Source organism: Mauremys reevesii, linkage group 2, assembly GCF_016161935.1.
Source record: "Mauremys reevesii isolate NIE-2019 linkage group 2, ASM1616193v1, whole genome shotgun sequence".
NCBI lineage: Eukaryota > Metazoa > Chordata > Testudines > Geoemydidae > Mauremys > Mauremys reevesii.
In genome coordinates, this window is record NC_052624.1 from 274,413,982 (window position 1) to 274,438,583 (window position 24,602).

General features: G+C 42.8%; 1 long non-coding RNA gene across 1 annotated transcript; it reads right to left on the reverse strand.

Moving 5' to 3' along the window:
- Positions 1-165: 165 nt before the first annotated feature.
- LOC120396903 lies at positions 166-16,897 on the reverse strand. The gene is made up of 3 exons (XR_005593518.1): positions 16,773-16,897; positions 12,845-13,120; positions 166-377 (listed from the first exon to the last, which is right to left on the reverse strand). It is a non-coding gene; the product is annotated as an uncharacterized LOC120396903 (long non-coding RNA).
- Between the last annotated feature and the right edge of the window lie 7,705 nt (positions 16,898-24,602).

Here is a 24,602-nt window from a genome sequence, read left to right on the forward strand (position 1 = left end):
TCGAATGGCTTGATATCTACAGTAGAGCACATCATTTTACACACAATTCTAATGATCATCTAATTTTAGATTAATTTCCAATTCTCTCCACTGGGCTTTTGTAATGAATAGTAAGTTACACTTGCAGAAGGCACTTATTTAAATCATCTCTTTATTGTAGAGCCTCATAGGCAGTTAGTTTACAGTGGGATGTTTTTTAAAAAAAACCTGTTTGTCGAACACCTGGAGTCTTGCTTTTTCATCTCATCAGCTATAATCAAGAAAAGAATCTGAATACGCTGAGCTCCCAGCATTGTTCATTGATTCTCTTTACATGCGTTAAGAAGCTGCATATTTTCATTGTAATGTTGATGTTACTGTTGTTTTGCTTCAGTGCCCTGGGTGGTTCAGCAAGGAAGAGAAGAGGATACTTAATAAATAAAATGAATTAGCCTGCAGTTTGAAACACGAGTACGTTGAGTGAAACAACTATATCCGCATTGTTGGTTAAACACCAAAGCTTGAAAATAGAATAACTGACCCGATCCAGATCTGCCCATGCTAATACAACACAAATCCCTATTTAAGGGTCCAATGTGATCAATGAGCGATTTTCCAGTCTTATTGGGATTTGGATTAGTCGCAGACAGAAGCTAAAAGGTATTTAGGAGCCTAACTACCTTTGAGGATATGGACCAAAGTGCCTAAATCAATATTTAGGTGACCAAATCCTAGGCTATGTCTGAGTGCAACTTGGAGTTTGGGTCTGGTTACTATAACCCACCTTTATACACTCTGAGTCTGGGATTGTGTCGTTAATGTACAGATCTCAAAGTGTTTTACAGAGGCAGGTAAGCAATATTATCTCTCCTATAGAGATGGTGAAACTGAGGCACAGAAAGGTGAAAGGACTTCCCCAAAGTGACATGGCAGGTCAGTAGCCAAGCTGGGAATAGAAGTAAGGGCTCCAGACACCCAAACCGGTACCTGAGTTGCTGGATTATGCGGCTTTTGAGATGAACTTGGATAAGAATTCAAACTGCACCTCTGAACTTGTTTAAAACATCTCTCTGCCTCCTCAGCCTCCTAAATAACTGACCTTCCTTTTGTCCTCTTACCATGGTAAAGCAAATCATTACCAACTATAAGCAAACATATGCTGTGGGGCTGGATTACTGTGCAAAGAGACAGCGCTTTCTATCATAGCTTTCTTTTCTGAAAAGCAGATTTTTTTTTATGGTCAGCACATAAAACTTCTAGGTAGCCTTAACAGAAGGACTTTGAGAAAGAAAACGACTGTGATTAATTATAACGCGGTAGATAGTTAAGTATTTACTAAATAAGACTACATTGTAGGTGTACAGTAATGAACAGGCCAATGTGAGTATTAATTGTTTTTATTATTATTATTATACGAACCCAGTATCCAACATTGTGCTATGCACCACTCAAACACATAAGAAGCTATCTGCCCTGAAGAGCTGGTAAGCTAATTTTAGACAATGCACCATAAGTGAATGTAACAAACAATAGGAAGGAATTTTAATTGCTACTTAGACTGTAAGCTCTCTGGGGCAGGGGCCATCTCTTTGCTATGTGTTTGTACAGCACATGACAGGGGCTCCTAGGCACTTCCACAATGCAAACAATAGATAATAGTAATTAATGGGATGGGGGAGGGAAGGGAAGGGTAATCGTATTACAGACTTGATGGACCTGATTCAGATTTGCCTCTGGTCCTTGGCATCAGATAGGTTGATACGAAGGGCTCTCAGGTAGGAGTGATCCCCAGCCCAAGAGGCCACTATGCCTGAATGCAAAACCAGCTCTGCTTCTGCAGCAGACCCCATGGTGTAGGAGGAGTTCCAGGGCCGGGTGGAGGCAAGGTGGGATGAGAGCAGGGCAGAGGAGAGAAGGAGCAGATTTGGCTTGGGAGGAGTTTGAGCCAGGGAATTCTTATGTCCTGGTAATTCTGCAATGGTGCAGTGGCCCACATGGCTGAGCTTGGAGGGCCGAACTAGCCCCCAGCTATCCCTGAGTAGAGGAGGTGCAAGCTGTCCTGCCTCTAACCCTACACTGACACCCGCACAAAGATGTATCTGGTCCATTGTGAGCACAATCTGATGGTTCCATTACAAGATGTTTAGAAGTTAAGAGGGAGGTGTCGAGAGTGCACATGAGAGAGGGAGGGATGGAGAGATGGAAATGGGTAGTGGGCAGGGGTCAGGCCTAGAGAGGTGAAGGGAAAGGAGAGGGGCAAGGATCAGGAAGATTAACGCACATTACACGGTGAGGGAAGGTAGGGAGTCGAAAATCAGATGGTGGTAACAGTGAACCAGCTGAGGCTGTTGAAAATTAGAAATATCCACTGCTTTGGGGGTTCACACTTCCACAAAGCCTCACTCTGTACCATGGAAGGAAGAATAACTACATAGTTAGTCCTAGAGTGATAGTTTAAGGATCCCTTCAGTCCAAAGACTTTGAAAAAAATGATTAAGGTTTTTAAAAAATAAAGCCATCTTCATATTGATTCAAAGGCATTTCAGAAAAAAAGGAGGTTTAAAATATAGCCCTTGTATTAGGAGTGTTTCGAGTCTCTCCTTTGGGTACTGTTAGATGGTTTATTATCCATTATCTGTAACACAAAGATAATGAAAGTGGTTCTATTGTACTGTATGTGAAACCCACTGGAATACTAGGATTTGACAGCCATGATATATCTCAGTTAGTTTCTAATGGGTAAAGCCATCACAAATCATATAACAGACAGTTTGTTGGTTAAATAAGTCTACAAAGTGAGATGATGGAGCTCTTCATTTATCTTCATTGAAAGAGCTTTGTCTGCTGCGTAGTTGATAAAATAAATCTAGTCCTATTCACAATCTTCCCCCTCTTCCCATTCTTAGCAGTTTCTGTGCTATTCTGTATAGGTTCATATACTTCCCTCATCACTATAATATCTAAACACCTTCCAGTAGAGCATTAAGTGCTGTGAATAACATCTGCCATGTGTGTGGTTCATTCTTTCTCTCATTCTCTTCCCGGAGGAAGAATGATGCAGTCATTGTAAAGTGGGTTTTTTTGTGTGTACACACTGCTCTAGTTCATATTAGAAAAATGTATCTGGCAGTTGGAGCAGAAGGTGGAGTGGTTTATGATGGTCTTTAGTTCATTCCATAGTTGTGGGTTGGCCCCTGGGAAAGCTCCACACTTATGCTAGACAGTTCCATTGTGCTTGAGGAGTTGTCATTCATCTGCATCCTGGAGCTTCAGGTGGACTTTTAGATATGCTGGACCTTGACCTTTGGGCATCTTGAAGATATAGGCCAAGACCTTGAACTTACCCCACTGTTCTATGGGAAGCTAGTGTAAAGCATGGAGGAAACGTTTGATGTGCTTGCGGTATCCTCTGTTCCTGAGGAGAGTCTCCGCTGTGCGAATTGGAGTTTCCTAAGGGGTGGTGATAACTTGATGCCCAGGTATATTGCACTGCTGTAGGCTGGGTGAGAGAGGATAAATGTGTGTAGAACTGATGCCAAGTCGTTGTTCAACAGGACAGCACGGAGTCCCCTAGCCAACTGATGGTAGCAGAAAGTGTTACTCAAAGTTGCTGCTATGTGAGAGCTTAGAGTCAGTGAGGAATCCAAGAGTACTTCTAAGCTACAGACTGAAGTGACCAATTGTGGGTGTGTGCCTTCAGCCAGAGAAGATTGTACTATGTCTGCACACTCTACAAAGTGCTTCCCTTTGCTCATCTGCATCACCTGTCTCACTTGGATTCAGCTTCCACCAGCTGCTGTTCTTCCATAAATTGACCTCGTCCAAGCAGTGGGCTAGCTTGGTGGTAGTACTATAGTTGTATGGGGTGAAGGATAGGGAGAGCTATGTATGATCTGCCTATTGCTGGTACTTGAGTTCCTATCATCATGCCAGTGTACCTAGCGTTTGCATGGAGATGTTGAAAGGGATCAAAGAGCAAATTAATCCTTGTGGGATTCTGCAAGCAAAGGGTCCAGTTAATGCCACAGCAATACATTTGGGGGCCCCCTATGCGAGAACCTTGGTGGGCTCCTTTCTGTTAATAATATTCCATTATCAATGTCATCAACATATACAAATAACATATACAAATACATAACTAGTTATTGGTTGAGAATACCAGCACAGCTTAATTCATTAATTTCTTGTTGCATTTTACTTGTCAGTGGATAGCTGCTGGGAAAAAGTATGAATGTTTTTCTTACCTTGTATATTTTGAGTAATGCAGTGCTCTATTGACTAGTTTTTCTATCCCATCCTTCAAGGCCAGTGTCTTGTAAATGTCACTTTCTATGGACAATGCAGTCAGTACTACCAAACATTCTTGAAACATGGTAGACTTCAAATAAGTTTTTATTAATTTAAGCTTTGAGAAACTTCCTTCTGCAGCTGTCACAGAGATTGGATCTGTGAGAAGCACTCGTAGAGCAGTATACGTGTTTGAGTACATCATGGAAAAACTGCTCCTGAAAATGAACTGAAGTGTCTTAAGTGTATCTATTGTCTGTGGCAAAACACAAAAAAGATTCTGGAGTTCATGTGCCCGGTCTTACTCATCTATATCCAGAATACTGCCATCAAAACTCATCAGAGCGGTTTCCAGGTTACTGCACAATTTTTCCAATTCACTTGCTGGAAAAAAAAGTTTGCAATGTTTTTCACATCACACAGGAACCTAAACCCATTTTTGTGCTCTCGTAATAATTCAAAATGTTCTCCCAGCTTCATGAAAGCAGTGTCTATAGTAATATTTAAGAAGTTAAATGTAAATCTCTTTTCTGCATCACCAATGGCTTGATCCTCTGTTTCGTAGCTGAACAATTTATTTCTGCAGACTCGTATTTCAGCTACTTCCACAAGCACTGATATTTCTTCTGCTATCTGTTTAGCAATTAACTGCATTTTCAAATGCATTTTCACAGTAATTCTGTATTTCTCTCAAGTAGCTGCAACTAATTTGCTGACATCATCATGACCAAGCATTGACCTCTGCACTTTTTCGCCTCCAATATTAATTTGAAACAGTAAGTTGTGCCAAAACTCAAGTGAAATGATGAACCCAAATGAGGAGAGTTCATCCACCAGTGATCCAGCTTCTCCAGATACTCTATTATCTTTTGTTGTTTCTCTCAATTTCAGCAGTGCTGATTGTACACTCTGTCTGAAACTGTAGACACTTTCAATTTTGCTCTCCCATCTTGTGTCAGACAGAGGCTTTTATATTATTTTCACACAGGATTTCTGAACTGTCCACCTACTTGTAGAAACTGCAAATATAGTGTACTTTCGTTGAAGAAGACTGAAAAAACTTTTCGACCAGTTTGAGGAATTTGCTGTGTCACTCAATACTAGATTTAAGGAATAGCATCCTCAAGGAACAAAAACCGCCTTTTTGATCTCTTGCTTTATAGAAGTTGCACACCTTGGTGCCATCCTCTCAAATTAGCGCCGTTATCATATTCCTGTCCTCTATACTTATCAAATCAGACCATGTCTGGTTAACTCCTGAAGTATCTCATATGACAGTATTTCTGGTAGTTTCCAGCACATTCAGAAATGATAGGAAGTGCTCTTCAGTGTTGACTTCTGTTTCTTGGATCTTAACATACCTCAGAATGGCAGACATTTATTCCTCCTGACTGATATCAGATATGAAATCCAAAGTAATGGAGTAATACTTCTTCTTGTTTATGCCATTAATAGTAGAACCTGTTACATTTTGATATAACTTCAAAATGATATAATTTAGTATTGTAGAGCTTAAGTAATTATGTCTGTCTTCTTTAGCAAAGAACCATTTGTGTTCCTTCATCACAGGTTCAGATTTAGTCATTAATTTGATTTGGCCTAAAGTTTCCATTTCTACATGTGTGAAGTTTTTCCAGACATCCACAAAATGCTAGGTGCCATTCAGCTAAGTGAAGAACAGTGGCTGTAATTCTTTCAAATACATAAGTGTTAACTCTCAATTTCAATCAATGATTGTGAAGGTTGGTCAACTGCAGATTCAGTTTCAGTCGTTGTTCAATTTCACCATATTTCCAGGATGAACATGGTGTTTCTCATGAGTTTTGAGTATTTTGTGGATATATTGCCATTCCTGAGAACCACCATCAATGAGACTGTGCTTGCCATCATGAAATAATTTGTAACAAAAACAGAACACTGCGTCCACTTTACCAGAATAGATGAGACAGTGTCTTTGTATAATTTCTTTATTTTTCAATTTTCTTATATAATTTTCTTATGTAAACCTTCTTCCATCATTATTTGGAAACATTTACCTTTAACTTGCAATGGTTCATGTTTCATTATGTTTATTCTTGTTTCGTCATCTATAGAATTGGGCCTTCTTGAAGGATCATTGATGTTAAAAAGGGATAATGTCATTAGCAGAATGTCTTCTGAGTTGTCGCTGCTCTCTTCCACTTGTGATGTAGCAGCATAACTGTCAGACAATGTTTCTTGCTCCTTAGTATTTTCATGCACCCCTAAGCTTTCTTTACTGATTGGCTTCTGTAGGGGGGGTTACCCCACTCGGGCTAAGAGGCGTTAAAAGCAGCCTTGGAGAGGGCTGTGGTGGAGAAATGCTAGGCTGATTGGGGAAGCAGCCACAGCTGGGGCCATGCCCCAATCAGGCTACAGCTGGCCCTATAAAAGGGCTGGGAGCCAGAGGCTGAGACAGACACTCTTTCTAGCTTCATTGAGAGAGAAGGACCTGGCTGCCTGTGAAGTGGAGAAGGGTATCAAGGGGTTCAGGAGAGTTGCAGGGTACAGCAGGGGGCTCAGGGCAGGGGGTTGGGATGTGGGGTGCAGGAGGGGATCGGGGTGCCGGCTCCGGCCTGGCACCGCTTACCTCAAGCAGCTCCAGGGTGGCAGTGTCGTGCAGCAGGGCTAAGACAGGCACTCTGCCTGCCCAGCCCCACACCACTCCCGGAAGTAGCCAGCATGTCAAGTAGTGGCTCCTGTGTGGGGGTGGGGCAGGTGGCTCTGCCATTCACTGCCCTTGCTTGCAGGTACCACCCCAAAGTGCCCATTGGCTGCGGTTCCCCTTTCCTGGCCAACGGGAGCTACGGGGCTCAGTGCCTGCAGGCGAGGGCAGCTCACAGAGCCCTCTGGCCCCCCTCCGCTAGGGGCCGCAGGGACATGGTGCCGGGAGTGGCGCGGGGTCAGGACAGGCAGGGAGCTGCGCCATGGGGCTGGCAATCCTGTGAGCCAGATTGAAAGCCCTGATGGCCCAGATCCAGCCTATAGGCTGTGGTTTGTCCTCCCCTGTACTAGAGTCAAAGAGTGAATGGACCGTGCAGTTAGCTGCATGGGATTGAGACCACTGACTCCAGTTACTTTATTTTAAAGACAGGCAATCTGCCCCATCTAGATAAGGGTGTCTTTGTGTTTGGGTGGAGAGGGGTTAGATTTCCCTTCCCCTCCCTTTGCAGCCCAGCTACCTAATGCTGTGAGAACAGCAGACCTCACAAGCTAACCAGGATCAGACTAAATTAGCTCTGTGGTGTTGGATGTGTAAGAGGGGGAAAAAAGGTGTTGGTGATTCAGTAGGTGTCACTCTTCTTCCCGAATCAATATTGAAACAATGCCACCACAAAGTGATACTGGCTACTGGGCTGCTTCCTTACAGGTAAGATTTAAACTTAAGGCCCTGATCACTTGTGGTTATTAGAGATATCATTCATCGATAACCTTAATCCTGTCTAAATCCCAGCCCTGGCAGCTACAGTCTCTCTATCTGTATTAATCACTGCAGATTCTGCTGGATATTGTCCCTTCCTAGCCCAACCTGTTGTATTCCACCACAGAGTAGATCAAGGTAAACTATGTGAGAAGCAGTGTATCAATGGCAAGTCACTGGACTGGGACAGTTTCTATTCCTGGCTCTGCCAATGTTCTGCTTTGTGACTTTGAGTGAATCACTTTCTCTCTCGATGCCTTTATTTTCTCTTCCACCTGTTGCCTGTCTTGTTTATGCTGTACATTTTGAGGTCTCTCCCTACATGTTTGTACAGAACCTAGCACACACAGGTCCCACTCAGACTGGGGTCCCATGGTGCTCCTTAAGTATAAATAATAGCAGACAATTTATTCTGCTAATTTAGCCTTTCCCCCTCGACTATCTGCAAACTTGCTTGTTTTTTAAAAAAATACATTTGCCATATTCAATTATTCAGGGGATAGTTATTCAAATGGAATGTGGGGTTATAGATTGCTTAGAGACTTCTTGCTGTAGATTCATAGGTGTTCATAGTTTCTGTATATTCATAGATTTTAAGCCCAAAGGGAATGATTATGGCCATTTCGTCTGACCTCCTGCAGAATGCAGGCCAAACAATTCCACTCCGCAAGTCTTGCGGCAAGTCCCATAATTTCTGGCTCAGCTACAGCATTCCTTTGAATATACCTGCAGATGAAGTGCAAGGGGGTTGCAGGGGCTAGCTGGAAAGTCTTATTCACTGAGGCACCTTTTAATCCCTGTAAAAGACAATCTCAGATTTCCCATCTCTAGCCCCTTGTGAAGATCGGCTAGAAAATGCAAACAGATAAAAATCGATTGCAAAGACTGAAAGCAATTTGCAGCTGGGCTCCACATCTGCAGCAGAAGCCTGGGGGATCTAAGAAACCCCAACCTCAGGAACCCATTATTTTTGTGTACAATGTCTCATAAACCTGTTAGGTTTGAGTGTGGCTGAAAGAACTCTCTTACCACACCTCTCTGGAATCCCTAGGCAGACGACGGGAACAGTGGTGTGAGGGTGGTGGGCACAAATTCATGATACCTGGGTTGTCAAGCAAACAAAACATTGTTTCACACCCTGCCTCAAAATGCTAAGCCTGGCCCAGCTTGCTCAGCACCCTCTGAGTTCACTCAATATCATCAGCTGCTGCAAGATCTCCGTTCTGGTGTTTCCCACCTGTGGGAATTGTACTGGATACTCCCTGCAGCACATTCAACTGCCCTCCTCCAGCACATGAGGAGGAAGGAGCAAAAATACAAGGCTAAGATTCAGATGCAAAGAGTAGAAAGTCTGAAGCCACTGCAGCTCACCTCTCTCCTCTGCCAGTGCCTGCTCAGGCCCAGGGGTGAGGTCTAAATGGCTGGTACTGAGGAGGGACTCTCAACAGCTGTTGTTCTTCCATCACACTGAGGAGAAATGTGCCCTCACCCCACTAGGTGGAGGGGTGGCAGAGGGACTGAGGGATTTGGGAAAGGGCGGCCTATAGAATTGATGGATTCTTTGAGAAAGTAAAAAGGTATGGATCCGTGGAGATTTTTTTTGTGGGCGTGGAGAAAGAGTGATAGATTTTGCTTATGGGTAGGAATGGGAGGGGATTTTGCACAGGGAGTGTTGCATTCACCACTGACCAATGTGGAACAGTTCTGAGAGAGCCCCTTGTGAAAATGTTGCCAGCATATACTGACAACCTGATCCTGTACTAAAGGTATGGGACTGGTTGCCTAAGTCATGTGGTTTAGTTTCTGCTCCCTAATGCATTTCATGATGGCCAATTCCAGTGCAGAGCCTGGATTACAGTATTAGTATCATTTGTGCAGCACACAAAATAATGGTACTCCCTGCCCTGATGTGTTCTCAGTTTAAAAGGCCTTATTCTGCAAATAAGAACTAATAAGCATAGTGCTTATTAAAAGAACTGGGTGACATTTTTTGACTGAAACTTTTCTTTGACCAAAAATGCAGATATAGTGACACCAAAACATTCTGTGAATTAGTGTTGATTTTGCTGAATTGTCTCTCTGTTTAAACCCTTAAAAGCAATTTAAAACAAAACTGAAACTTTTCATTTTGACATTTTCAGAATGAACCATAGTGACTTTGTTTTTAAATTTCCTTTCATTTTATTTAAAAACAAAAGAATGTTTAAAATGCTCAAAATTAAAATGAAATGTTTAGATCCACCCAAAACTTTTTTTTTACTGTTTGATTCATTGAAAAGTTAATTTTTTTTGTTTGAACCCCAACTTTTATTCCTGGTTTCCTTGTAACTGCCAGCAAACAAAAGCATTTGTTATTCACACAGCTCTACTTAGTAACAAGAGTAGTCCCCTTGCAAACTCAACTGTTGTAGTAAGTGTTAACAGAACAGAGAACTTCACAATGAATAGAGAAGAATGGGTGATATAGGAAGTGCAATGCAATTACTAAACTTCACAGATTGTTTTAATCAATTCTTGTTGGCTTAGCAGAAGCGAGTATTTAGAAGGGACTTGAATACAGAGAGAGCAAGATTATAATTTTAGCTTCAGGAAATTTAAGAGGGATTTCTGTTTTGGAAAGGAAGTCTCAGCCAACAGAAGTCTGCTTTTGACATATATACTTACTCTTAGCTCTGTGCTAGTAATTAATATTGCACTTTTAAAAAGAGGCTCAGGGGTTATTGATTCACTTAGAAGATCCCATCAATAGATACCTTAGCATTCGTATTTAGATCTGAGCCAGCTTGGCCAGAAGATTTAAAATCAGTAGAAAGTAGTTAATTCCGAACCTATTCAAGACTTTGGAAAATGGAGTATTGGGTATTTCTAGTAAAAACAAAGGCCTTATACTTCTCGTCTGGATACTACTTTGAATTTAAATGAAAAGGAAGATGGAGGGAGGGAGGGGGAAGGAGTGAAAATAAGTTCCAATTAGCTCTGATTTCCTATAGGCACAGACTTTGTCTATGTCTACACTACAAGCTAGGGGTGTGATTCCCCTATTCGCATTCACATACATGTGCTAGCTGTCATAGAGATAGTTCAAGTATAAATAGCAGTGTAGCCACGGTAGCCTAGGTAGGGGCTGAGCTGTGCTGACTACAAACCCACCCACTATCAATGTATCTTTTAAGCATTTTTTTATTGTTATCAATTTAAATGTTCACAGTCTGGGGAAATTATGAGGGGATCAGACAACAGGGTAAGTTAGACAATAATTATTTAATGACAGTAGAGACTGATTTAAAAAAAATAAAGCTTATCACGGTCAAATCACAAATTGTCAACATCACATGTCAACATTTACAAAAGTAAATATTCTTAAATCGAACTCTAAGAAGTTCCCAAGCAGCATTTCTCTTGATTTGCCTGTTTGAAAATTTCAATGATTATCAATGGCATTTTTTTTGTCAGTCTCTGTGTACAACGAAATCAACAGTTATTGATATTTACCAATAAAAATTGAATCCTTCCAAACCTACACATGGGAGACCCATATCCCTATTCTGCCTGACCTTGAAAACCCTGCCCAATGGAAAGTTTGTCAAAACTGGCATGTTTTCACAAAAGATTTCAGTTTCAAAAACTCTGCCCCTGGGTGCTTCCTGCTTGGTTCTAAACACCCTCCGTGCTCACTGATTCCAATGGGACTTAGTACCTTCCGTAAGGGATACAGTACCTTACGGGATCAAGCTAATAGTGCATGGTTTGCAATAACCTCCTCTTGTTCATTGGGTTTTCACCCAAAGAACAGGTCAATTGATAAGAGAGTTTATAATGATGAGTTACATTTACTCCTAGTGACTGCATATTCACAAGAGTACATTCTAGTGGTATTGTGTTGATTAAACCCTATTAAAAAAAAGTCATGACAGCTGAGACAGGGATTAAAAAGGGACTGTCCTGGCCAAAACGGGATGTATGGTCACCCTAGTTATTTGAACTTGTGCTAAACAGAGCTTACTATTCTTGCAAATTGCTCCTGCACCTTAAAATTCTTTAATGACAGATAATATATTATTGTAGTTCCAGCTGTCAAAAATAGCTTTGACTTCCCTCTATTAATATTCAGTTAGGCACTAAAAACTCTCTGTATTTGACCCTAGAGGTGCTGATAACAGGCTGAGCCAGAAAAGAGGTCCATTCCTTAAAAGGCCGGCCATGGCTTTCAGAAATTTAATTAACAAGATGTGGACATCAACACCCACTGCTTCTGCCTCTTTATTATATTTTTATTAATGAGTTAATGTCCAGCATCACTTTCACAACTGTAGAATTTGCAAGTAACGTGTTTAATTCACTTCAGACCAGTTCTTCCTACATGTCCAAACTGATACTCGTTTAAGAATGCATGCATCCGGTGAAGTGGGTATTCACCGAGGAGAGCTCAAGCTCCAATATATCTGTTAGTCTATAAGGTGCCACAGGACTCTTTGCTGCTTGTTTAAGAATAGGCTGCCATGGCACAATAATAAGGAAAGAGAGAGAGAAAAGTGGGAGCTGTTTTCTTTTAACACTGAACAAGTGACTTTATTACAATAGAAAAGATGGTGTTATCTGTAAAGCTCCTCTATTTCTTTGTAGAACGCATGCAAACAATCTTCCCAAGTCCCATCCATCTGGGCTTCCTGCTACAGATTTAAAGGAACAGTGCAGACATTCTCACACAGGCCAATTGATTTAGATTGAATGGAGGCACAGCAGTAGAATGGAAAGTGTGCAGCTCTGATACATTTCAGTATGGTGTTTCTTCAGGTGGACGAGTTCTGTACACTATCACTGTCCCTTCTGGTTCATGTCTGATGTTCCTAAAACCTCATGCTTCAGGGCTTCATCTGATCACCTGCCAGGGTCAGGAAGAGATTCCTCTCCTACTCCCCAATGTATTCTCCTTCCTCTAAAGCAGTGGTCCTTAACCTTTACTGCAGCCTGCACCCCTTTGGTTCTCAAAATATGTTCTCGTACCCCTTAAAGCTAAAAAATATATTTTTGCTTCCCTTAAACCTAGATATATTTTCTGTTTGTATATTACAGTAATCATTAAAAATGTATAATGTTAATAAATACATAGGTTTGATGAAACAAAGTAGTTGTACTTACGTGCCTGTGCTTAATTTGTGTTTTCGATGATTTACCTTCTAAAAAAATCTGGCATGTCTCACATCCTCAGAAAGGGCATCTTGCACCCACAGGGAGTGCGTGCACCTCAGGTTCAAAACCACTCCTCTTAAGCATCAGAGATGGCCACAGCTGCAGATGGAACACTGGATGGAGTTGAACAGTGGTCTGCGGTAGTATTGGGAATTTGCTCTTTCAGGTGCTTGGTTGGTGGGTCTTGCTCACATGCTCAGGTCTAACTGATCGCCATAGGTGGGGCTGGAAAGGATTGTTCCCCAGGTCAGATTGGCAGTGACCTTGGGTATGGGTTTCATCTTCCTTTGCAGCATGTGGCAAAGGTCATCTAGGATCATTTAGGTATATCTCACTTAATCAATTCCCTGCCATGGGTTCAATGTGCAGGTGTGGGGTGGTACTGGTGGCCAGTGATATGTAGATGGTCAGACTAGATGGTCGCTTCTGGCATTAAACTCTATCACTCTAACTATTTGAAGATCACTAACTACCCACATATCAGAATTCAAAAACTAAATTATGTTGTTCATGCATCTTAAGGGCCCTGCCCCATCCTCATTCCACCTGCAGAATTCACACATTCCCTTGTAACTCCTAACTTTTGAGTAAGGATCAACAGCAGGTTCAGGTCTCAAATGTTTAAGTGAGTGGTTCCCCCTCACCCCACCTTTCTCAGTGATCACATCAGCTGTATTGCCAACCCCAAGTATTCACAAATCACGAATCAGGCCCCCAAAATCATGAAACTGCTTTGAAAATCATGAGACCTTCCCTGCATAATCACTGATCTCCAGGAGCTGGAATGGTCACTAAACACCAACTATTGTGCGACTTGTTATACAATTGCACAAGACTTGGCAATCCTACAAAAAGTCCCTTGCAGCTACTATTAACATCTCTGTTTATGAACGAATAGGCCAGGGATGGCCAAACTGTGGCTCGTAAGCCACATGCGGCTCTTTTACAGGTAAAGTGCAGCACGCGGAGCCCCCCCAGGCCACCCACATTCTCTACCTACCAGACAGGGAGGCAGGGAGCTCAGGGTTTCTGCCCTGCGGTGGGGTGGTGGGGCTAAGGGCTGCTGCCAGAGATGACTGGTCCCTGCTGGGGGGGGGCACAATTTAAAGGTTTGCCCCCCCAACAGCGTGAGTCATGCCCCCCCAGGCACACACCCCCTCTTACCCTAAGTGGCCCCTCCCTGCAGCTCCCAGGTGTTAGCTGGGCACTGCAGGGAGGGGAGCTGCTTTAGCTCTGTGGGGAGAGGCAGCAGCAAAAGCGGAGGCTCTCCCTGCAGCTCCCAGCTGTTTGTCACTGCCTCTCCCCAGGGCCACAGATTCCATCCTGCCGGCTCCAGCAGCTGCCGTGCAGGGAGAGGGCCCAGTGGCACCATGTGACTGAGTGGGACCAGCAATCCATGGCAAAAATCAGGGGAACATGATCCCACATATTCCCCCCCCATGCGTTGCCTCTAGCTTCTACCCAGTGGGGAGGGGGGTCTCAGGGCTTCAGCCCCACAGGGCTTGCTTGCTGGGTCTCAGAGCTTCAGCAGGAGCAGGGCTGAACCTCTCAGCCCAAGCAGGTGCCTCCTCCTCTGGGAGTGAAGCCACATCCTAGCTCTCAAATTTCTGAAGATTGTTGTATGTGGCTCAGAGGGTCAGTAAGTTTGGCCACCCCTGGAATAGGCTATTAAACTTCCCTGTAGAACCCTACAAATACAGCTCAGTCCTGATCTGTAGCCACACTACTATCCCAGACCCGCTCCTCACTATAAAATTTGTGTTTGAACAAATGTCTCTTAGCAGGGACGGTCCCCTATCGTGTGTGATTTACCTCAAATTCGGGGTCAGAGCTCTAGCTAAGAACATCAGGTCTATGTGCCAAATGAACCTGTTGCTACTAGAACTTCTTTTAAAGCTTTCTATCCACTTTTGGAAAGGCTTTGGCTCATACCAAGAGATTGGTGAACATTACAAATATTTCCAGCCGGTAATTTTTCATGTTTGCATCAATCAGCTTGAACTGAAAGAAGCAAAATTAATTGAATATTTTTTCCTTATGAATATTTGCCTTGATCTAGTTACATTCTTTCTGACATAAGGATTTGTTTGGCTGCTATTTCCTACAGTATAACTATATACTAGAGCTGTTTGAAAAACAGAATTTCTGTCCTCTGGAAAATTCCGACCTTCTGACATTTGATTCTGATTGATTCAGAATCAGAATGAAATGTCAAAACATCAAATATTTTCACAGAACAAAATTCTGTGAAAAAATTCAGTTCAGAATGGACTGAACCAATGACATTTTAAATGAAGACAAAAATATCAAAACAAAAATTTCAAGTGTGAATGTCAATTTGAAATGAACCCCCCCCCCCCCTCATTTCACTTCAAACTGTCAATTCACAATGAGATTTTCTTTTAGACTTTTTGGGTGGAAAAATCAAAATATTAAATCAAAATGGCCATTTTCCCATGGAAAACTTTGGTTTTAACACTATCGCATTTTCAACATGAAAATATTTTGGTAAAAAAATATCGACCAGCTCTCTATCCATTATATGTTCCCATCTATGCATTAATTGCAAATATTGGTTATTTAGGATCATAGAATCACAGAATATCAGGGTTGGAAAGGACCTCAGGAGGTCACCTAGTCCAACCCCCTGCTCAAAGCAGGACCAATTCCCAACTAAATCATGTTGGATCATGTTGGTAAGATCATATCATCACACCAGTTTCTGAAGATGCCTTGCTGATTTACCATTTGGAACTTCCAAAGCATTCCTAGAGGACTTAGACTCATATCTTCCATTAATTCTAATGAAAGATCTGTTGAATCTCTTAGGGCTTGTCTACACTGGCAACATTAAAGCACTGCCACGGCAGTGCTTTAACATGGCATGTGTAGTTGCAGCAGAGCACTGGGAGAGAGTTCTCCCACTGCTCTAAAAACCCCACCTCTATGAGAAGCGTAGCTCCCAGTGCGGGTGCACTGTTTACACTGGAGCTTTATAAAGCTGAAACTTGCTGTGCTTGGGAGGGTGTTTTTTCAAACCCCTGAACGAGAAAGTTGCAGCGCTATAAAGTGCCAGTGTAGACAAGCCCTTAGACTGCTTTGGAAAAACTCACCCACCATATTTATTTGAATCCCTTAACACCTTGTATTTAAAGCGCAAATCCTAGAAATGTCAGACTGGAAGGAAGCTTGATAGGCCATCTAGTCCAGTCCCCTGCACTGAGGCAGGACTAAGTATTATCTAGACCATGTTTGACAGATATTTGTCTAACTTGTTTTTAAAATCCTCCATTGATGGAGATTCCACAACCTCCCTAGGTAATTTGTTTCAATGCTTAACTATGCTTAGTGTTAGGAAGTTTTTCCTAACGTCCAACCTATATTTCCTTTGCTGCAATTTAAGCCCATTAGTTCTTGTCCTGTCCATAGTGGATAATGAGAATGATTTATCAACCCCATCCCCTCTTTATAACAACCTTATTTATACTAGAAGACTTTCCGGAGGGCGGTGCAGGGTCGGCTCCAGGCACCAGCTAAAGAAGCAGGTGCTTGGGGCGGCCAATACCAAGGGGCAGCACTATGGCTGCTATAGCGGTGGCACGTCCGGGTCTTCAGTGGCAATTCTGCGGGGGGCCCCTCAGTCCCTCTCGGAGCAAAAGACCCACCGATGAATTGCCGCCAAAGAGTGGAGCGGCGCGATCGTGCTGCCGTGGTGTTTTTTTTTTTTTTTTTTTGCTGCTTGGGATGGCAGAAAGCCTGGCCGGGGGGGGTCTTTTACTTTCAGAACTGAGATTGACTCCATAGCAAAGCTGCTGTCAAGAAAACTTGAGAAATGATCTATTTTCAACTTTTAAACCCCATACAGAAATGCAGTCACCTCTTCCAGCACAATTGAGGCAGCTGGCAAGCTGGACAAAAGGGATGGGTTTTGTCAACATCTGGCCTGTTTTCACCCATTTCAATAAATTCTGATCAGTGTCTCCATCTCAAGGTCCATAAATGACTAAGCAGCATGCCTGTGAACAGGGCCAGTGTTCTGAAAGCTTTGGCATGGTTATTGTTGCTATGGAGACTACCACCTTCACATGCACATGTTCCATACATCTGTCTTCTTTTGTTTATGGCTCTTAGGATGAGCATCCCTACATGGTGCTAAAGTCAATGGAGAGAATCTCTAAAACCACTCGCAGAAGAAAGTATTTAGAAAACCTTAATTAAATCAGTTTCAGATTTGTTTCTTTTTAAATTCGTGACTTTCTTAGGCTGAGTTGAGTTGAATCCTTTAATTCCTTCTATACCCAGGAAACACAAACAGAGGAAAATGTTAAAGCACCGACCGTTAGCAATCAGGCACTCACTATTCCACTATCCACATTTCCCATAAATAATTTAAAGCATCTTCAGTAGCTATATGCTCTTATATAACAATAATAATGTGATGCTGATTTTCACATTCATAGCAGCTTTAATCTGAAGATCTCAAAAATCTACAAGCCATTCTGGGATAATCTCTAGACTGCCTTGTGTTGTGGTAGGTAAGTATTCCCCTTTGATTCTGAGGTAGCGATAGAACTGGTTATGGACGGTTTTTTGTTCCCATCATTTTTACAACCTTGACAATGCTTTTGGTTCCATTGAAAATGTTCATCAAAAGATTTTGGGCTTTCATCCAAAAATGAAACAGTGAACATTTTTCCGTGTGTGTGTGTGTGTGTGTGTGTGTGAAGATTTTGATATTTGGGCTGCTGAAACAAACAAAAGCTAAACAAAACAACAACAAAATCAGGTTTATGGGTTTTCTGATTCTTTGATGAAAACCTCAGAAATATAATTGAAAACAGACTCTTGTGACAGAAATACCCATTTTCACAACAAAAGAAAAGCAAAAGCCATTTTTCATTGCAAAATCATTTTGAAGTAAATATGTCTCCCAGAGAGGTTGAGTGACCTGATCACAATGAGAGATGCAAAATCCAGGTCACTTTTACATAGATGCCTCAACTATTAATTTAAATGTCTAATTCAAATTGACAATGTTGGTCTAAGACTTTTCTATGGTCACAAAGTCAGTCAGTGGCAGAAATAAGCAGTGGAATCCAAGTCTCCTGAGGCCGAATCTCCAGACACACATCCGTCCTTTAAGCTATCTCATTTTACCTTTAAAGTGCTTGGCTTGTTGCTTTTGCCATTCTCATTGTCCCCCATTTACCTCTTCCACACTCTATAAAGAGAGAGAAATGGAATAGATACAGAATATTTAAAAGGTTAAAGTCTGTGTTTATAAGTCCATTAGGAGTATATAGTTTTTAACAGTGTGCCGGCTATTAAAATTCTGATACTTTCTCATGGCAAAGATTGTAGTGGGAAGATAAAACGCTACCAAATGAATCCATTCTGAAGATAATGATTGCAAGGAGCCTGGGAAATGATACAAATCTTCCTTAATAGCATTATAGCCTTTCGTTGGATAATTGTATGCCTTACTTGGATGCCTGTGACATGCTGGAGATAATTTTAGTTTGATGGTAACAAAGGGGTTTATTTAATTTGTTTTAAAAAATAAAAGGTCGTTGCATACTTTTACCACACCATAAATGACACAGAAGCAGTCAGTGTTGCTTTATTAGTCTGTATGCTTCTAAAAATGTGGAAGTCTTTTCTGTTGCTTGGCGCTGAGGACTGGAAGTCAGGAGTAGAGCTGGGCAGTTTTCTTTTCTTTTTTGTAAAGTAGTTTTTATTAAAAAATGCATTTTCGGCGCTCCAAAAGTATTCACAAACTCAGGTCAAATTTGATGAAATAGTTTTGGCCAAGAAAAAAATGTGAAAAAAAATTGTAAAAATTGAAAAGTTTCACTTTGCGTTTTCATTTTTAAATAGTGTTTTGAATTCAAATTTGGACAAATAAAACGATAACCCAGAAAAATCAATTATTCACTCACAGCAGTCAGGACTGCTGGGTTTCTCTGCCACTGACTGGCTGTGTGACTTTAGGCAGCTCATGTAGGCCAGTGGTTCTCAACCAACGGTACACAGAGGTCTATCAACTCGTGTAGCTATTTACCAACTTTTACAACAGGTTACATTAAAAGCATTAGCGAAGTCAGTACAAACTAAAATTGCACACAGGCAATGACTTGTTTATACTGCTTTATATACTAGACACTGAAATGAAATACAATATTTATATTCCAATTTGATTTATTTTGTGATTATATGGTAAAAATGAGAAAGGAAGCAATTTGTCAGTAACAGTGAGTGTGCTGTGACACTTTTGTACTTTTATGTCTGATTTTGTAAGCAAGTTGTTTTTAAGTGAGGTGAAAGTTGGGGTACTCAAGACAAATCAGACTCCTGAAAGGGGTACAGTAGTCTGGAAAGGTTGAGAGTCACTGTTGTAGGCCAACATTTTCAAAGTCGGGTGACTAAAATAAGACCCAAATCTGTACACCTAAGTATAAGTGGCCTGATTTTTAGAGCACCCATGACTCCCAGTGAGATCAAGTCGAACTGAGTCTCAGTTTTCCCATCTATTAAATAAATATAATCTATTCCCTAACTTTGTGAAGTGCTTTCAGATCCCTTGAAGTTATAGGAATGCAAAGTATTGTATTGGAAAACTTTAGAGTTCATATTTTTAATTAAGCAAGAATGTTCTTTTTTTATTTGTTGCTAAAAGGCTGTATAGAAAAAGGAAGGCTAAAACCCAGAGGGTAAAATATTTCCAGGTCTTAGGCTCCTAAGTCATTTTCTGAAAAAAGTTACCTAGAGATATTGTACCTAATCTTGCTCCCATTGACTTTAATGGGAGTAGAATCTGTTGCTTTTAATACCAGGCTTCACAAAGCATTAAGAAGTGTTCTATAGGGAACAGTTCTACACTTGTAAGATGCTGGACTAGATGACTGGGATGGAATGACATATGACTTATCACGCCGTGAAATCTGTTTTGTATCTGTGCTGAACCAGTGGCACTGTGGTCGTGTTAGTTCGGACTAGCCCAAAGGCAGACTGTTACGCTGCATTCCAGACAGCTGCCATGCCTGGGTAAGGTTCTCCTCCTCACTGAAGGATCATCACTGAGAGCCATCAAGGGCTATCAGCTTTGACCGACTCTCTTGGGCCACTCCATGGAACAGTGGTCTTGCCATGGCGTGGTTTGCAAGGGGGAGAGGGGCAAGTATGTCTGGTTTGTCAGGCGCTTTTCAGCGTGTGCATGTGGGATGGAAACTGTGGCCCTGCTTTACAATGGGCCTCTGCTCTATGCAGTGTCCGACCATCACCACGCATAAGACAGGCTTGCAAGAGAGAGAGGGAATGGTGGACTCTGCCCAGCCTGAAGCATTGATAAATCATCAACGCACAGAAGGGATGAGCTCAGAGGAAGGGAGGGTGCGGCCTTGCTCTTTTGTTATTTTCTAAGATCTGAAACTCTTGAGTGCTTTAAGAGTAAAGTTACTGGGGTTACGAAATCCCTCTTTGCTTTCCTACCACTTTGTGTTTGAAAAGGTTCATCTAGAACAGGGGTGGCCAACCTGTGGCTCCAGAGCCACATGCGGCTCTTCAGAAGTTAATATGCGGCTCCTTGTATAGGCACCGACTCCGGGGCTGGAGCTACAGACGCCAACTTTCCAATGTACCTGGGGGTGTTCACTGCTCACCCCTGGCTCTGCCCCAGGCCCTGCCCCCACTCCACCCCCTCCCGTCCTCTCCCCTGAGCCTGCCGTGCCCTCGCTCCTCCCACTCCCTCCAGAGCCTCCTGCACGCCATGAAACAGCTGATCGGGAGGTGCAGGGAGGGAGGGGGAGGCGCTGATTGGTGGGGCTGCCCGTGGGCAGGAGGCACTGGGAGCAGGGCAGGGGAGCTGATGGGGGGCTGCTGACATATTACTGTGGCTCTTTGGCAATGTACATTGGTAAATTCTGGCTCCTTCTCAGGCTCAGGTTGGCCACCCCTGAGCTAGAAGCCTAGAATGCCCACAGCCTACCTGGAGCACTGAAGGAACATATGTAAGCTACTCAGGGACTTGGGAGGAGGGGCTGAACCACTGGCTTTGGGGTCTGCATGGTGGCATTCCATGTCCCCAAGACAGAAATCAGACAAGATGTCTGAGCTTAGGATCATGTCCTGGAGTCCCAGAGCTAGAAACAGGGGCTAGACTATACCCCGACCCAGTTGGCTTTGAAGCACATGGGTCCCAGAGACCGGATCTACTTGCAACAGACTGGTAAATCTGGGTTACTAGATTATGTTGTAATTATGACATATAGACCTGTCCCAACTCTATCTGCCATGACAGGGGTAGATGAACTTATCCTTCCTCAGATACTGAAAAGATAATTCCAGGAGATGCAGATAAAATAGTAAAACAGACTATTGTGAGAAGTGTGATTCAATGATTAGAAATATCGATAGCTATAAATATAGTAAACTGGTTCTATATTTCATCTTCCATTCTCCTAGCTGCCCCCTCCTATTCTGTTAATTTTAAATACCAAAGAATAAGCCCAGAAAAATATAGGATTTCACCAGGTGCAGGACGCTGAGTTTACCTGGGAAAACAGCAGCAGGTTCATTCTGTGCCCCTCCATCCATGAAGGCACTGAAATCACTTTTCCAGCTGTGAAAAACAGTGAAAGTTTTAATGCAAAGCTACAAAATATTTCAATTCTTGTAAAGCTGACAGAAACAATTCTTCAGGAAAGGCTTAATCACTCAGCCCATATGTGCGTTTAACTCCTGTAAAGACAATGGAAATTTTGCATGTACAAAGAATGCAGCAATGACTAGTTTCCATTGTCTAAATCTACCCCTAAAATCATTTTCATGGTGTTTTCCTCTACCATGCCTATGAGAGGCAGAGAAAAGGAACAAGAACTACAGTAAGTAAAATAATCATCATGGGTAAATGGAGGGAGTGTACAGAGTGGTTAGGAATTACTGGGTAACCTAGCTAAACTTCATTCTGCTGCTTTACACTTTCCTGACGAAGCCAAATGACTGATGCAAATTTAACATGTTGCCATATGAACTTTAGTGGAAAACTCTGGTTATGCAGCTGTGTAACTCTTAAGTCTCTCTGTATACTACAGATTAGATTTTCAGATGCACAAAAGGACAGATAGGCACCTAGCTTCTACAGACTTTCAATGAAACAGGTGTCTAAATGCCTTGTGTCTTTGAAAACCTCACACTCCATCTTCATATCCCTAAGGACCTTAGGGTTGCCAACATTTGAATGATACAAAACCGAACACCCGAACCCTCCCCTTCCCTGAGGCCCCACCCCTGCCCCTTCTCTGCGGCCCCGTCCCTGCTCACCCCCTCCCCCCTCCCTCTGTTGCTTGCTCTCCCCCACCCTTACTCACTTTCACCGGGCTGGGACCTGGGGTTGGGGTGTGGGAGGGGGTGAGGGCTCTCCTGGATCTCCTGGAATTATCTTTTCAGTATCTGAGGAAGGATAAGCTTCATCTACCCCTGTCATGGCAGATAGAGTTGGGACAGGTCCTGTCCAATGGGAGTTGCAGAGCCAACACTGGGGGCGAGGGCAGCATGTGGAGCCTCCTTGGCCGCCCATGCACCTAGGGGCTGAAGAGACCTGGTGGCCACTTCCAGGTGCCATGCAGAGTTAGGGCAGGAAGTGAGCCTGCCTTAGCCCCAGGCTCCCGCTGCGCTATCAACTGGATGTTTAACAGCTTGGTCGGCAGTGCCGACTGGAGCCGCCAGGGTCCCTTTTCGACCGGGTGTTCTGGTCGAAAACTGGATGCCTGACAACCCTAAAGGACCTTGTCGGCTGCAGAGGCTGGTGGCCATTTTGTGCTCATTTCAAAGCAGACACTTACAAAGAACACACACACTCCTGGAGACAGTTCTGCTTTCCTGGGACTGTGTTCTCTTAATTTGAGCTAAAAGTAAATCAGACAAAGTATTAGTTTGTAATTAATGCAATGTATGCCTGAAATTATACAGAAGAAGAGCCCAGTGTAGCTTGAAAGCTTGTTCTTTACACCAACAAAAGTTGGTCCAGTAAAAAATATTGCCTCACACGCCTTGTCTCAGCAGCAGTCTGTTAGTCTTCTGTTTGTAACCCTTTTCTACAAAGCACATTGGGAAGGATTCTTTCCCGCTATGGCCCTATAGACAGTTGAGGAAGAATTTCCTAGTACAGGCATTGCATAGGACAGCTATCAGCTGCTCTGCATAGGCCCCTGTCACAAACACACAGTCTATTGGGAGAGAGGCCAGGCATGAGGTATATGCAGAGGGCAACAGGTGCCTGGGTGGTGCTGCAGCCTATGGGCAGCCTCGGATGGCCTGCTTTCATTAAAGAAGCTGCCTAACATATATGGTTACCAGAACAGTCCAGAATCGACAGGGTGCAATAGAGGCACAGAGACCTTTCACTCCAAGGGCTGCAAGTTGTGTGCTGCAGTTCTAACAAGCATAGCCTAGAATCTCAGCTGCTGTGTCTGCAAAGCCAGCAAATGCAGGTGCAAAAAGATACCAGAACCTGATCAGAACTAAAACACATCAGCTACAACTTATTTCCTTTCCCCTTTATCAGCCTGGCTTACAGGATGGTAAACGCCAGTTTTCATTGCCACGAGAGTGGAATCACAGCAAAACTCTGAAAACAAGCACACAGTGAAGATCCCATTTTGTTTTATTGAATTATGTATCATGTTGACTTATGCTACCTGGTCACAAAGTAACTGTGTTAAGCAAGTGTAGCATTTAAAAAAAAAAATAAACACATTAAATAGCTAACTTAAAAAGCAATCCATTTGAAACGCATTACAAGTGGCACTGGGGTGGAAGTTCTTGCCTGGCCTTTTATGACAGTCTCAGTGGATGGCCTTAGTGAAATGTGTTCTGATCTCCAGCTGCTCAGTTCCCTGAACATAGCATTAGAACTAAGGGTGCTGGGTTAAGAGACTGTTTGTTTGAAGAAGGGTCAGGTACAGGCGCAAGGGAAAAAATTGTACTGTGGATTGAGTTTTTCGTTGCTAAGATTTTTTTTTTTTAAATCAGATTAAATAGCAGCTCCCTGAACGTTACTTAGACAGAGCTGGGAGGTATCTGTCCCACCAAATGTTCATTAGAACAAGAAAAAAAAGTTAGCTTGGCCAAGCAAGAACATAAAACACACGAAAGAACCTCAACTAGCTTTAACTCATGAGTTGCTTGTGCACAGCAACGTTGCCAACTCCCATGACGTTATCACAAGGGCCTGCTTTAGCCCTCTGGCCGCTATGATAAAAATAATATAACATAACAATAATAGCTGGACAGCTGTCAGCAAGTACCAGTACATCTCCAGATTCAGCTCCAACCCCCTTCTCTGCAGGAATCTCCCCATGCAGATCCTTACTTCTGTATCATCATTGGGTCCACGTATTATTAATTTGTATTGTAGTAGCACCTAGGAGCTCCAGTCGTGCACCGGAACCCCATTGTGGTAGGTGTTGTACAACCAGAGAACAAAAAGATGGTCCCTGCCCAAAAAAGTTTACTGCCAGTATTGGGGCTGCTCAGTCCGGGAGCACACAACACCCCCAAGCAGCCAATAGCCTACCAGGCTTACCATGATTCAGAGGCAAGCGCTGTAGGTGCTTCAGCAGCAAGGCCTCCTAGGTGCTCCCTGTGGGGAATCCCAATAACTACCAGGCACAAGGCTAAGGGAAAAGGTATGTGAGCAAGGCTGGCAGGA